Source organism: Mandrillus leucophaeus, unplaced genomic scaffold, assembly GCF_000951045.1.
Source record: "Mandrillus leucophaeus isolate KB7577 unplaced genomic scaffold, Mleu.le_1.0 Scaffold750, whole genome shotgun sequence".
Classification (NCBI taxonomy): Eukaryota; Metazoa; Chordata; class Mammalia; order Primates; family Cercopithecidae; genus Mandrillus; species Mandrillus leucophaeus.
Window position 1 is genome coordinate 145,916 of NW_012108142.1, and position 12,078 is coordinate 157,993.

Sequence of the window (12,078 nt, forward strand, 5' to 3'; positions counted from 1 at the left end):
GTGATCTGCCCATCTCGGCCTCCCAAAGTGCTGGGATTACAGGAGTGAGCCACCGTGCCTGGCCTAAGTTGTGACTATTCAGATATCAGTTTCCCTCCTATCTGTAAATAAGCTTGTTTCAATTAATAATGCATCCTAAACTCACTGCAGAAAATGTAGAATATACATAAGGATATGAAAATAAATTTACCTGAACTACTATATGAAGATTTTGTCTCATATGCTAGATTTTTTCTCATGCACAGATGTAGATTATTTGAAATAATAGCACTGACTGAACACCCTGCACTGGCACTGTGGTATATTTTGAAATTTCATTATCTGATTTGTACATTTAATTCTCATGACAACTTTACATAAATTGTGCAATTTTTTATTGTATTCCTTTAGCATCCTACTGTATGTTCTTCTCTATATCATTAAAATTCTTAGTAAATGTTATTTTTAATGCCTGCATGTTTTGTGGGATGGATGTTGCATTTCAGGTTTATGTAACTCATAAACAATTGGATGTTTCCAATTTTTCATTAGCACAAATAATATAAATACTTTCACTTTAATTGTCTTATAAATTCTGTTATAATTATGAAATTATAAACAGCTACATCTTTGATATGAATCCTCATATGTGTTTTTGGTTGTAGAGTTAAAATACATTCTCAGAAGTGAAATGCAGGGATAAAGTCTGGGAACATTTTATGTAGACAGTATTTTCTGAAGAATTTTCATAGCAGAAGATGTTTTACTTAGACCAGATTTGCCTTTCTTTAACTTGCATTCATGGACATGCAAGTTAAGAACTAAAATTGGTTCATTATACAGACTTCTCCCCAAACAGGCAAGCCGAGTGATGTGGAGCCCTTAGTCAATTGGATATTTGCCTCTAGTCCTGTTTGGGTTTTATTTAAGTTCCCTCCGGAAAGTGAAAAAGACTACAGAGGGTGCTCATCATTCTGGCCATCTCCGATGTCCAAGGCTGACCACGGCTGTCTCTTGCCCTGTGGAGTGGGAAGGCAGTAGGCTGAGTCTTCCTCGGTCAGTGGCCGTTTTGGTGGCACCAATGCCGCAGAAGGTTTCATCAGATCCCTGCAGAGAGGAAGCTGTGCACAAACCCTGCATGGGGATCTGGAAGCCACGCTGGGGCTGCTGAGTGCCTGAAAATGCTGCTCTTACCACACGGGAGGACAGTTTTTCCAGGCCCGTTCCCATTAGAGCAACCAACGCTGGCAGCGTTCAGTCAACATCTGAGAGAATCTTTCTGACTGGAGAATGCCTTCAACGTAAGGAGAGCTGGTTTGGGGGCCACATGTAAAGCCCTTGACTTAGTAGGTTGCTAACAACATTGTCTTCCTTCTTTCTTGAAGGTAAGCACTTGAGTGTTTAATGTGGGAATGTGTTATAAATTTAACTACATGCTATAGCTAAGCTTCCATTTGAGAAACCAAAAAGAAGGAAATTAGACTTCAGGAGAAAACCTAGAAAATGGTCTTTATCATTTTATCCCACTTCACACTTACGAAAAGTACCTAAAATATTGAGTAAACTTGAGGCTATATCACTGAATCCTGAATTAAGCATTTACAACATCAATGAAGAAAAAGTGGTTCAATGATGTGGAACCCACGAAAGGGCACAAGGAGAAGTAGGAGAAAATTCACTCTGATCTGAAAGTGAAGTGGTAGGAAAAAATCTTGGCAAGATTGTAAGTTTGGTAAACTATTTTTAAACCGCTTCATCGAGGATTGATTGACATGGAAAGCTGTACATATTTAATATATACAACTCTCTGAGTTTGGGGATAACTAACCATCTGTGAGGCCAATTTGGCAAAATATTTTGAGTATTTGGAGAAATATTCAAACCATGAGGGTATGTCAACACCCAACCCATTCTATGAGAAGAAAAATATAGATTTACTTTTTAACAGGTTGATTGAAGTATGAATTATATATAATAAATGGCACATAACTAGGGTGTGCAAGTGGATAAGCTTTGGCATATGTGCACACCAATAAGCCCCTCTGCATTTAAGGAAATGCATAACCCAGTCTCCCAGCTGTTCCTCTCACCCCTTTGTAATCGCTCCTGCTCTGCCTCTGCTCAACCCCCTCCCCAGGCAACTACTATTCAGCTTTCTGTCACCACTGATTACTTTGCATGTTCTAGAATTATATATAAATGGAATAATGTCATGCATGGTCAGTTTTGCCTGGCTGCTTTTCCCCATGGAATTATTTTAAGATCCATTCATGTTTTTGTGGTGAACAATCGTTCATTCCCTGTCATCGCTGAGTAGTATTCCACCAAAGTGATCTAATTTTTAAACAGATATTGTGGCTCTTAAATTCATATTTATTAAGGCTCCATAAGAGAAAAAAAGTGATTCCTGTAACAGTATGAGCTCTCTTCTCCCTCCACCAAGTCAATGAATTTTCCTGTGACATCTTTGCTCCTTATGATTTGAAGACGTGCTGTTTACAGCACATCTTACTCTTAAAGCTGAGATGCCACAAGGAAGGCAAAGCACAAGCACTAATCCACCGCTGGCCTTTAATTTATGCTACTTTCCATGATGTGCACAGTTTATCCCAGGCTGAGCCTCTCTGTCTTCCCTTGCGGGGCCAGTGAGAAATGCGTAACACGATGGGTGAGGCGCTGGCATCATCATAACCACAGGCAATGGACGTGAAACGTGTCTTAGCCAGAATTAATAGCAGCAACAGCCAACTCAAATATGGAAGAATGTTTATGGCTAGAAAATGGTAAGATAATAAGAGCTGGTCTTTATTAAACCCTATGTGTCTGGTATTACGCTGTCTAATTTGTGTGCAGTAGTTATTTTTCACTCAATTCTCCCAACACTGTACACACTACTTCCAAGTTTACTTCAGGGTTATTTCCCTTAACATAGAGTGTGTGCATTTTCAGTGTCACTAACAAATTCTTAGTGATCATTATTTATAATAGAGACAACACTTACAGCCAGGAAAAAGAAAAGGATACATTAAAAGAATTTTAGTTTCTATGAAATCCCCTGTGACATACGTTATGATTCCAAGTAAAAACCAAGAAACCATTCTGGGGAGATTTGACCCAGGGAAGCTGAGCCAGGGAGCGCAGAAGGCCACATACATTAGAGGAGCCCACTCTGGTCCTGGACCGAGGCGGTGCATGTGATCTGCACATTTGCAACAGTTACAGGGTCCAGAGCAGTGAAGAATACAGGAGCTGCCGACCGCCATTATACACTGTGTGGTTCCCCAGCATCCTGGGAACTTGGCTGACTGGTAGCAATTGCTCGCCCGGAATGAGACCATGAGGCCCCCACTTCCCATGGCCTGAATAGTTCAGGCTACCTTGGGTTTGTGGGTGTCTGCATCAGGCAGATATCCGATCCTCCTCTATTATGTCATTAAACAATCCCAGGAACTGAAGGAATGCTATTGATTTGGATCACCTACTCCCCGGCAGGAGTTTCAAAACTTACTATGAGGCCACAAAGGAATCTATATAGAAATTCATTTGGCCACCTGAGGGAAGCACAAATTACAATACTGTCCTGCAGCTTGACCTTTTCTGTAAGAGGGAAGGCAAATAGAGTGAAAAACCTTATGTCCAAACTTTCTTTTCATTGAAGGAGAACACACAACTATGCAAAGCTTGCAATTTACGTCCCACAGGAGGACCTTTCAGCTCACCCCCATATCCTAGCCTCCCTATAACTCCCCTTCCTATTAATGATAATCCTCCTCTAATCTCCCCCGCCCAGAAGGAAATAAGCAAAGAAATCTCCAAAGGACCACAAAAATCCCCAGGCTATCAGTTATGTCCCCTTTAAGCTGTAGGGGGAGTGGAATTTGGCCCAACTCGGGTACATGTCCCCTTCTCCCTCTCTGATTTAAAGCAGATCAAGGCAGACCTGGGGAAGTTTTCAGATGATCCTGATAGGTACATAGATGTCCTACAGGGTCTAGGGCAAACCTTCAATCTCACTTGGAGAGCTGTCATGCTATTGTTAGATCAAACCCTGGCCTTTAATGAAAAGAATGCGGCTTTAGCTGCAGCCCAAGAGTTTGGAGATACCCGGTATCTGAGTCAAGTAAATGATAGAATGACAGCTGAAGAAAGGGACAAATTCCCTACCGGTCAGCAAGCCATCCCCAGTATGGATCCCCACTGGGACCTTGACTCAGATCATGGGGACTGGAGTCATAAACATCTGTTGACCTGTGTTCTAGAAAGACTAAGGAGAATTGGGAAAAAGCCCCTGAATTATTCAGTGATGTCCATCATAACTCAGGGAAAGGAAGAAAATCCTTCTGCCTTCCTCGAGCATCTATGGGAGGCCTTAAGAAAATATACTCCCCTGTCACCCAAATCACTAGATGCTCAATTGATTCTAAAACGTAAGTTTATTACCCAATCAGCTGCAGGTATCAGGAGAAAGCTCCAAAAGCAAGCCCTGGGCCCTGAACAAAATCTGGAGGCATTATTAAACCCGGCAACCTCGGTGTTCTATAATAGGGACCAAGAGGAATAGGCCCAAAAGGAAAAGCGAGATCAGAGAAAGGCCACAGCCTTAGTCATGGCCCTCAGACAAACAGATCTTGGTGATTCAGAGAGAACAGAAAATGGAGCAGGCCAATCACCCAGTAGGGCTTGTTATCAGTGTGGTTTACAAGGACACTTTAAAAATGATTGTCCAACGAGAAACAAGCCGCCCCCTCGTCCATGTCCACTATGCCGAGGCAATCACTGAAAGGTGCACTGCCCCAGAGGACAAAGGTTCTCTGGGTCAGAAGCCCCCAACCAGATGATCCGACAACAGGACTGAGGGTGCCTGGGGCAAGCGCCAGCTCATGTCATTACCCTTACTGAGCCCTAGGTACATTTAACCACTGAGGGATAGGAAATTGACTTCCTCCTGGACACTGGTGCGGCCTTCTCAGTGCTAATCTCCTGTCCTGGACAACTGTCCTCAAGGTCCGTTACCATCCGAGGAATCCTGGAACAGCCTGTAACCAGGTATTTCTCCCACCTCCTCAGTTGTAATTGGGAGACATTGCTCTTTTCACATGCCCTTCTTGTGATGCCTGAAAGTCCCACACCCTTATTAGGGAGGGATATATTAGCCAAAGCTGGAGCTATTAGCTACATGAATATAGGGAACAAGTTACCCATTTGTTGTCCCCTACTTGAGGAGGGAATCAACCCTGAAGTCTGGGCATTGGAAGGACAATTTGGAAGGGCAAAATCAGGTTAAAAGACCCCACCACTTTTCCTTATCAAAGGCAATATCCCTCAAGGCCTGACGCTCATAAAGGATTACAGGATATTGTTAAACATTTAAAAGCTCAAGGCTTAGTAAGGAAATGCAGCAGTCCCTGCAACACCCCAATTCTAGAAGTAGAAAAACCGAATGGTCAGTGGAGACTAGTGCAAGATCTTAGGCTCATAATGAGGCAGTAATTCCTCTATATCCAGTTGCACCCAACCCCTATACCCTGCTTTCTCAAATACCAGAGGAAGCAGAATGGTTCACTGTTCTGGACCTCAAGGATGCCTTCTTCTGTATTCCCCTGCACTCTGATCCCAGTTTCTCTTTGCCTTTGAGGATCCTACAGACCACACGTCCCAACTTATGTGGGCGGTCTTGCCCCAAGGGTTTAGGGATAGCCCTCATCCGTTTGATCAAGCACTGGCCCAAGATCTAGGTCACTTCTCAAGTACAGGCACTCTGGTCCTTCAGTATGTGGATGATTTACTTTTGGCTACCAGTTCAGAAGCCTTGTGCCAGAAGGCTACTCTAGATCTCTTGAACTTTCTAGCTAATCAAGGGTAAAAGGGGTCTAGGTTGAAGGCCCAGCTTTGCCTAAAGCAGGTCAAATATCTAGGCCTAATATTAGCCAGAGGGACCAGGGCCCTCAGCAAGGAACGAATACAGCCTATACTGGCTTACCCTCGCCCTAAGACATTAAAATAGCTGCAGGGGTTCCTTGGAATCACCGGCTTTTGCCGACTATGGATCTCCATCTCCAAATACAGTGAGATAGCCAGGCCCCTCTATACTCTAATCAAGGAAACCCAGAGGGCAAATACTCATCTAGTAGAACGGGAACAAGGGGCAGAAACAGCCTTCAAAACCTTAAAGCAGGACCTAGTACAATCTCCAACTTTAAGCCTTCCCACAGGACAAAACTTCTCTTTATATGTCACAGAGAGAGCAGGGATAGCTCTTGGAGTCCTTACTTGGACTCATGGGACAACCCCACAACCAGTGGCATACCTAAGTAAGGAAACTGATGTAGTAGCAAAAGGCTGGCCTCATAGTTTACGGGTAGTTGTGGCAGTGGCCGTCTTAGTGTCAGAGGCTATCAAAATAATACAAGGAAAGGATCTCACTGTCTGGACTACTCATGATGTAAATGGCATACTAGGTGCCAAAGGAAGTTTATGGTTATCAGACAACTGCCTACTTAGATACCAGGCACTACTCCTTGAGGGACCAGTGCTTCAAATACGTACGTGTGTGACCCTCAACCCTGCTGCTTTTCTCCCAGAGGATCGGTAACCAATCGAGCATGACTGCCAACAAGTTATAGTCCAGACTTATGCCGCCCGAGATGATCTCTTAGAAGTCCCCTCGGCTAATCCTGACCTTAACCTATATGCCGATGGAGGTTCGTTTGTGGAGAATGGGATACAAAGGGCAGGTTATGCCACAGTGATGTAACCATACTTGAAAGTAAGCCTCTTCCCCCAGGGACCAGCACCCAGTTAGCATTTATCCGAGCCTTAGAACTGGGAAAAGGAAAAAGAATAAATATGTATACAGATAGCAAGTATATTTATCTAATCCTACATGCCCATGCTGCAATATGGAAAGAAAGGGAGTTCCTAACCTCTGGGGGAACCCCCATTAAATACCACAAGAAAATTATGGAGTTATTGCACTCAGTGCAAAAACCTAAGGAGGTGCCAGTCTCACACTGCTGAAGCCATCAAAAAGGGGAAGGAGAGGGAAGAACAGCAGCATAAGTGGCTGACAGAGGCAGGGAAAGACCAGTAGAGAGAAAGAGAGAGACAAAGTCAAAGAAGGAAAGAGAGAAAGAGACAGAAAGTCAGAGAGAGTGAGAGAGAGAGAGAAAGATAGGAAGTCAAAGAGAAGGAGAGAGGAAGAGACAGAGAGACAAAAAGCCAAAGAAAGAGACAGAGAGAGGAAAGAACACATAAAATCAAAGAGAGAAAGAAAGAGACAGAGACAAAGAAGGAATCAGAAAAGGAGAGACAAAGAAGAAGTCAAAGAGAGAGAGAGATAGAAATAGTAAAGAAAAAACAGTGTACCCTATTCCTTTAAAAGCCAGGGTAAATTTAAAACCTGTAATTGATAATTGATGGTCTTCTCTGTAACCCTATAACACTCCAATACCCCCTTTTTGTCAGTGTAAACAAGGGCACAGCCCAAAAGCACTGAGGCCACTGACAACCCGTAACCTTCTTATCAAAAATCCATAACCCAGCAGGTTGCCTAACAGGAGATCCAAATCTTAATTAATTACCATACAAAGGTCCGACCAGACATGGGAGGAACTCCCTTCAGGATAGGATGATAGATGGTTCCTCCTGGGTGATTAAGGAAAAAGACACAATGGATATTCAGTAAGTGATAAGGAAACTCTTATAGAAGCAGAATTAGGAGAATTGCCTAATAATTGTTCTGCTCAAACATGCGAGTTGTTTGCACTCAGCCAAATCTTAAAGTACTTACAGAATTAGGAAGGAGACATCTATACCGATTCTAAGTTAATATAGACTGAACAAGATTGTATTAATAGCAAAGAAAAATTAAAATGCCAAACTTACAAGGTTTTCAACAAAAGTAAAGTTTGCTAAGAAAGTTAACAGCGTAACATGTATTATCCTAACTTCTAATCTTATGGAAATCAGACCCTATCTGTGCCCCTGAAATCTCAATTCTCTCAGTGCAGGGTCATACAACTAATACCACTACTTATAGGGTTAGGAATGGCTACTGCTACAGGAACCGGAATAGCCAGTTTATCTACTTCATTATCCTACTACCATACACTCTCAAAGGATTTCTCAGACAGTTTGCAAGAAATAACAAAATCTATCCTTACTCTACAATCCCAAATAGAGTCTTTGGCAGCAATGACTCTCCAAAACTGCCAAGGCCAAGACCTCCTCACTGCTGAGAAAGGAGGATTCTGCACCTTCTTAGGGGAAGAGTGTTGTTTTTACACTAACCAGTCAGGGATAGTTTGAGATGCCACCTGGCTTTTACAGGAAAAGGCTTCTGAAATCAGACAACGCCTTTCAAACTCTTATACCAACCTCTGGAGTTGGACAACATGGCTCCTCCGCTTTCTAGGTCCCATGGCAGCCATCTTGCTGTTACTCGCCTTTGGGACCTGTATTTTTAACCTGCTTGTCAAATTTGTTTCCTCTAGAATCGAGGCCATGAAGCTACAGATGGTCTTGCAAATGGAACTCCAAATGAGCTCAACTAACAACTTCTACTGAGGACCCCTGGACTGACCCACTGGCCCTTCCACTGGCCTAAAGAGCTCCCCTCTAGAGGACACTACAACTGCAAGGCCCCTTCTTCACCCCTATCCAGCAGGAAGTAGCTAGAGTGGTCATCGCCCAATTCCCAACAGCGGTTGGGGTGTCCTGTTTAGAGGGGGGATTGAGAGGTGAAGCTGGCTGAGCTTCTGGGTCAGGTGGGGACTTGGAGAACTTTTCTGTCTAGCTAAGGGATGGTAAATGCACCAATCAGTGCTCTGTCTAGCTAAAGGTTTGTAAACGCACCAGTCAGCGCTGTGTCTAGCTAATTGGGTGGGGACTTTGAGAACTTTTCTGTCTAGCTAAAGGATTGTAAATGCACCAATCAGCGCTCTGTGTCTAGCTAAAGGATTGTAAACGCACCAATCAGTGCTCTGTGTCTAGCTAAAGATTTGTAAACTCACCAATCAGCTTTCTGTAAAATGGACCAATCAGCAGGATGTGGGTGAGGCCAAATAAGGGAATAAAAGCAGGCCACCTGAGCCAGCAGTAGCAACACACTCAGGTCCCCTTCCATGCTTGTTCTTTGGCTCTTTGCAATAAATCTTGCTGCTGCTCACTCTTTGGGTTCATGCTGCCTTTATGAGCTGTAACACTCACTGCGAAGGTCTGCAGCTTCACTCCTTCTGAAGTCAGTGAAACCATGAACCCACCAGGAGGAATGAACAACTCTGGACATGCCACCTTTAAGAGCTGTAACACTGACTACGAAGGGCTGTGCCCTCACTCCGGAAGTGAGCGAGACCATGAACCCACCAGAAGGAAGAAACTCTGGACACATCTGAACATCAGAAAGAACAAACTCCAGACACACCATCTTTAAGAACTGTAACATTCACTGCGAGGGTCCACGGCTTCATTCTTAAAGTCAGCAAGACCAAGAATCCAACGGAAGGAACCAATTCTGGACACAGTGCTGGCACAGCAGAGGCATTGCAGACTGTTAGAAAACTTCAAAAGCCAGGTGTGGTGGCTCACACCTGTAATTCCAGCACTTTGGGAGGCCGAAGCAGGCGGATCACCTGAGGTTAGGAGTTCAAGACCAGCCTGACCAACATGGCAAAACCCTGTCTCTACTAAAGATACACCCGGCACCTGGCACCTGTTGTCCCAGCTACTTGGGAGGCTAAGGCAGGAGAATCACTTGAACCTGAGAGGCAGAGGTTGCAGTGAGCCGAGATTGCAACATTGCATTCCAGCTTGAGTGACAGAGTGAAACTCTGTCTCAAAGAAAAGAAAAGAAAAGAAAAGAAAACTTCAGACAAGTTAAATTTGATGGATTTTAATTGAGAAAAAAAAAAGAAGAAATGATTCACGAATCGGGCAGCTTCCAGAATCACAACAGATATGGAGAGACTCCAGGAGTGCCTTGTGGTCAGAACAAATTTATAGACAAAAATGACGTACAGGAATTGGCAGTGAGGTACAGAAACAGTGAGTTTGGTTGCACCTTGCCATTTACCTTATTTGAAGACAGTTTGAACACTCAGCAGTCTGTGAGTAGTTGAAGTTTGGCCACTGGGATTGGCCAACACTCAGCTATTGTTACAAGTGCATACTATTATGTTAGATTTTCAATATTGTCTGCCTATTAAGCTAGGTTACTGTTCCATCATGAGGACTCAAATATAGAGGTAGGAGTCCTTCTCAGTTTGCTTTAACAAGACAAATCCTCACATGGACTGGAGTCTGCAAATGGCAGCAGGTACCTCTGAGGCCCAGGTCAGGCTTCCATCAAAAGGGAAAAAGTCTCAGGTCTACTTTATTCCAATATGTGCTCCAAGGAAATAATACTCCAAGCTGTATCCAAGGCTTCAATTGCCTCTACCTCTTCCTTGCAAATTATTTGAACTGCTTATCTTAATCCCTGAATCGTGAATTTACTAGCTCTGATAACAGATCGCTTCCACATGTAGAGAGTTGAGTTTAGCCCCAAGGTCCTTGCTGTAGTTGTACTTATTTGTTTGTTTTTGTCTTCTTTTATCTTTAGCTAGACTCTACCTGCCTAGAATTGCCACCCATTGGTCTAGGTTTTATGCCTTTGGGTTATATAAAATGTGTGTGGTCTAACTTCTTGCTTCATCATTAGGCTATGCATTCTGGGTCTCACTTCCGACTGCCACAGTTCTGTTTCCTTTCAGTATATGAGTCACTTCTTCCTGAAATCACCTGGGGTTTTCTAACATATCTTTGGAATGTGATGTCCTGCGTTGTATGCTCCAGCAGAGAGAGGTGTCCCTCTGTTACCGCCCAGGTGAGAAATGGGTGCATTCCAGAGTCTGCAGTAAGACTCATCCTATCCTATGAGACAGGTACTTCCCACCATCATCTACCCAACCCTCCCAACCATCCTATGAGATAGGTACTGTCATTTTTTCTTTAGCAGCAGTGATGCTGAGGCCACATGATTTGTTTAAGTGCAATAGTGTTGAGCCTGGCTTTCTGATTCTCCAGCCAATGCTTCAACCTCTCTTATAGTTCTTCTCTTTCTTGTTATCCTTTTTCTTGTATTTTTCTCCTTTCTAATGGATTCTTTACTCAGCTTTCCACTTTTAGTCACGTTTTGTTAACACTCATCTTCTCTACTCTTTTTCTTTCTGGTCTCCCAGAAATATGAAAAGATGTCCATTTTTCACAGCTCTACTCCACAGTCCATGGTGATGACTTACAATATTTTTATATATATTTATTTATTTATTTGTTTATTTATTTATTTATTTATTTATTGAGACAGAGTCTCACTCTATCACCAGGTTGAAGTGCAGTGGCGCAATCTTGACTGACTGCAATCTCCACCTCTTGGATCCAAGTGATTCTCCTGCCTCAGCCTCCCAAGTAGCTGAGACTACAGGTGTGCACCACCATGCCCAGCTAATTTTTGTAGTTTTAGTAGAGATGGGGTTTCACCATGTTGGCCAGGATGGTCTTGATCTCTTGACCTCGTTATCCGCCTGCCTTGGCCTCACAAAGTGCTGGGATTACAGGCATGAGCCACCGCGCCCAGCCTACATTTTTTTGCAGTGAACAGAACCTTCAGCCAACTCAGGCACTGCCCTGTTTGTCTCAGCAGGTCTTGTCCCCAACTTACAGGTGTTTGCATTACAAGGTTGGTTAGGCCAAGGGATGGGGAAGAGTTGCAGGGAGTGAAGAGCAAAGTCAGATATTATGGGCTTTTGGGGGCAGAAAAAAGGATATTATGTACCTAACGAGGGGTGCCTTTTCCTGGGACAGGGAGTGGTTTTTGATTTACAGAGGGAAATGTTGAACAAAGACTGCATTCTTCTGGTTGCATAGGCATACTTTAAAGCCCACATTCAGTTCTTACCACAGCCACCCAAGCAATCTGGAATCCCACACAAACGTGCCTTCTAGACAGGAAGTTTTTATGAACATTTTAGAGAAGACAACAAAAACAAGAACAAAAATGAGAACGGCTGGCTGAGTCAGAATCTCAAAAATCTCAAGATTCTCATGCATTTTGAGAACTTGTTA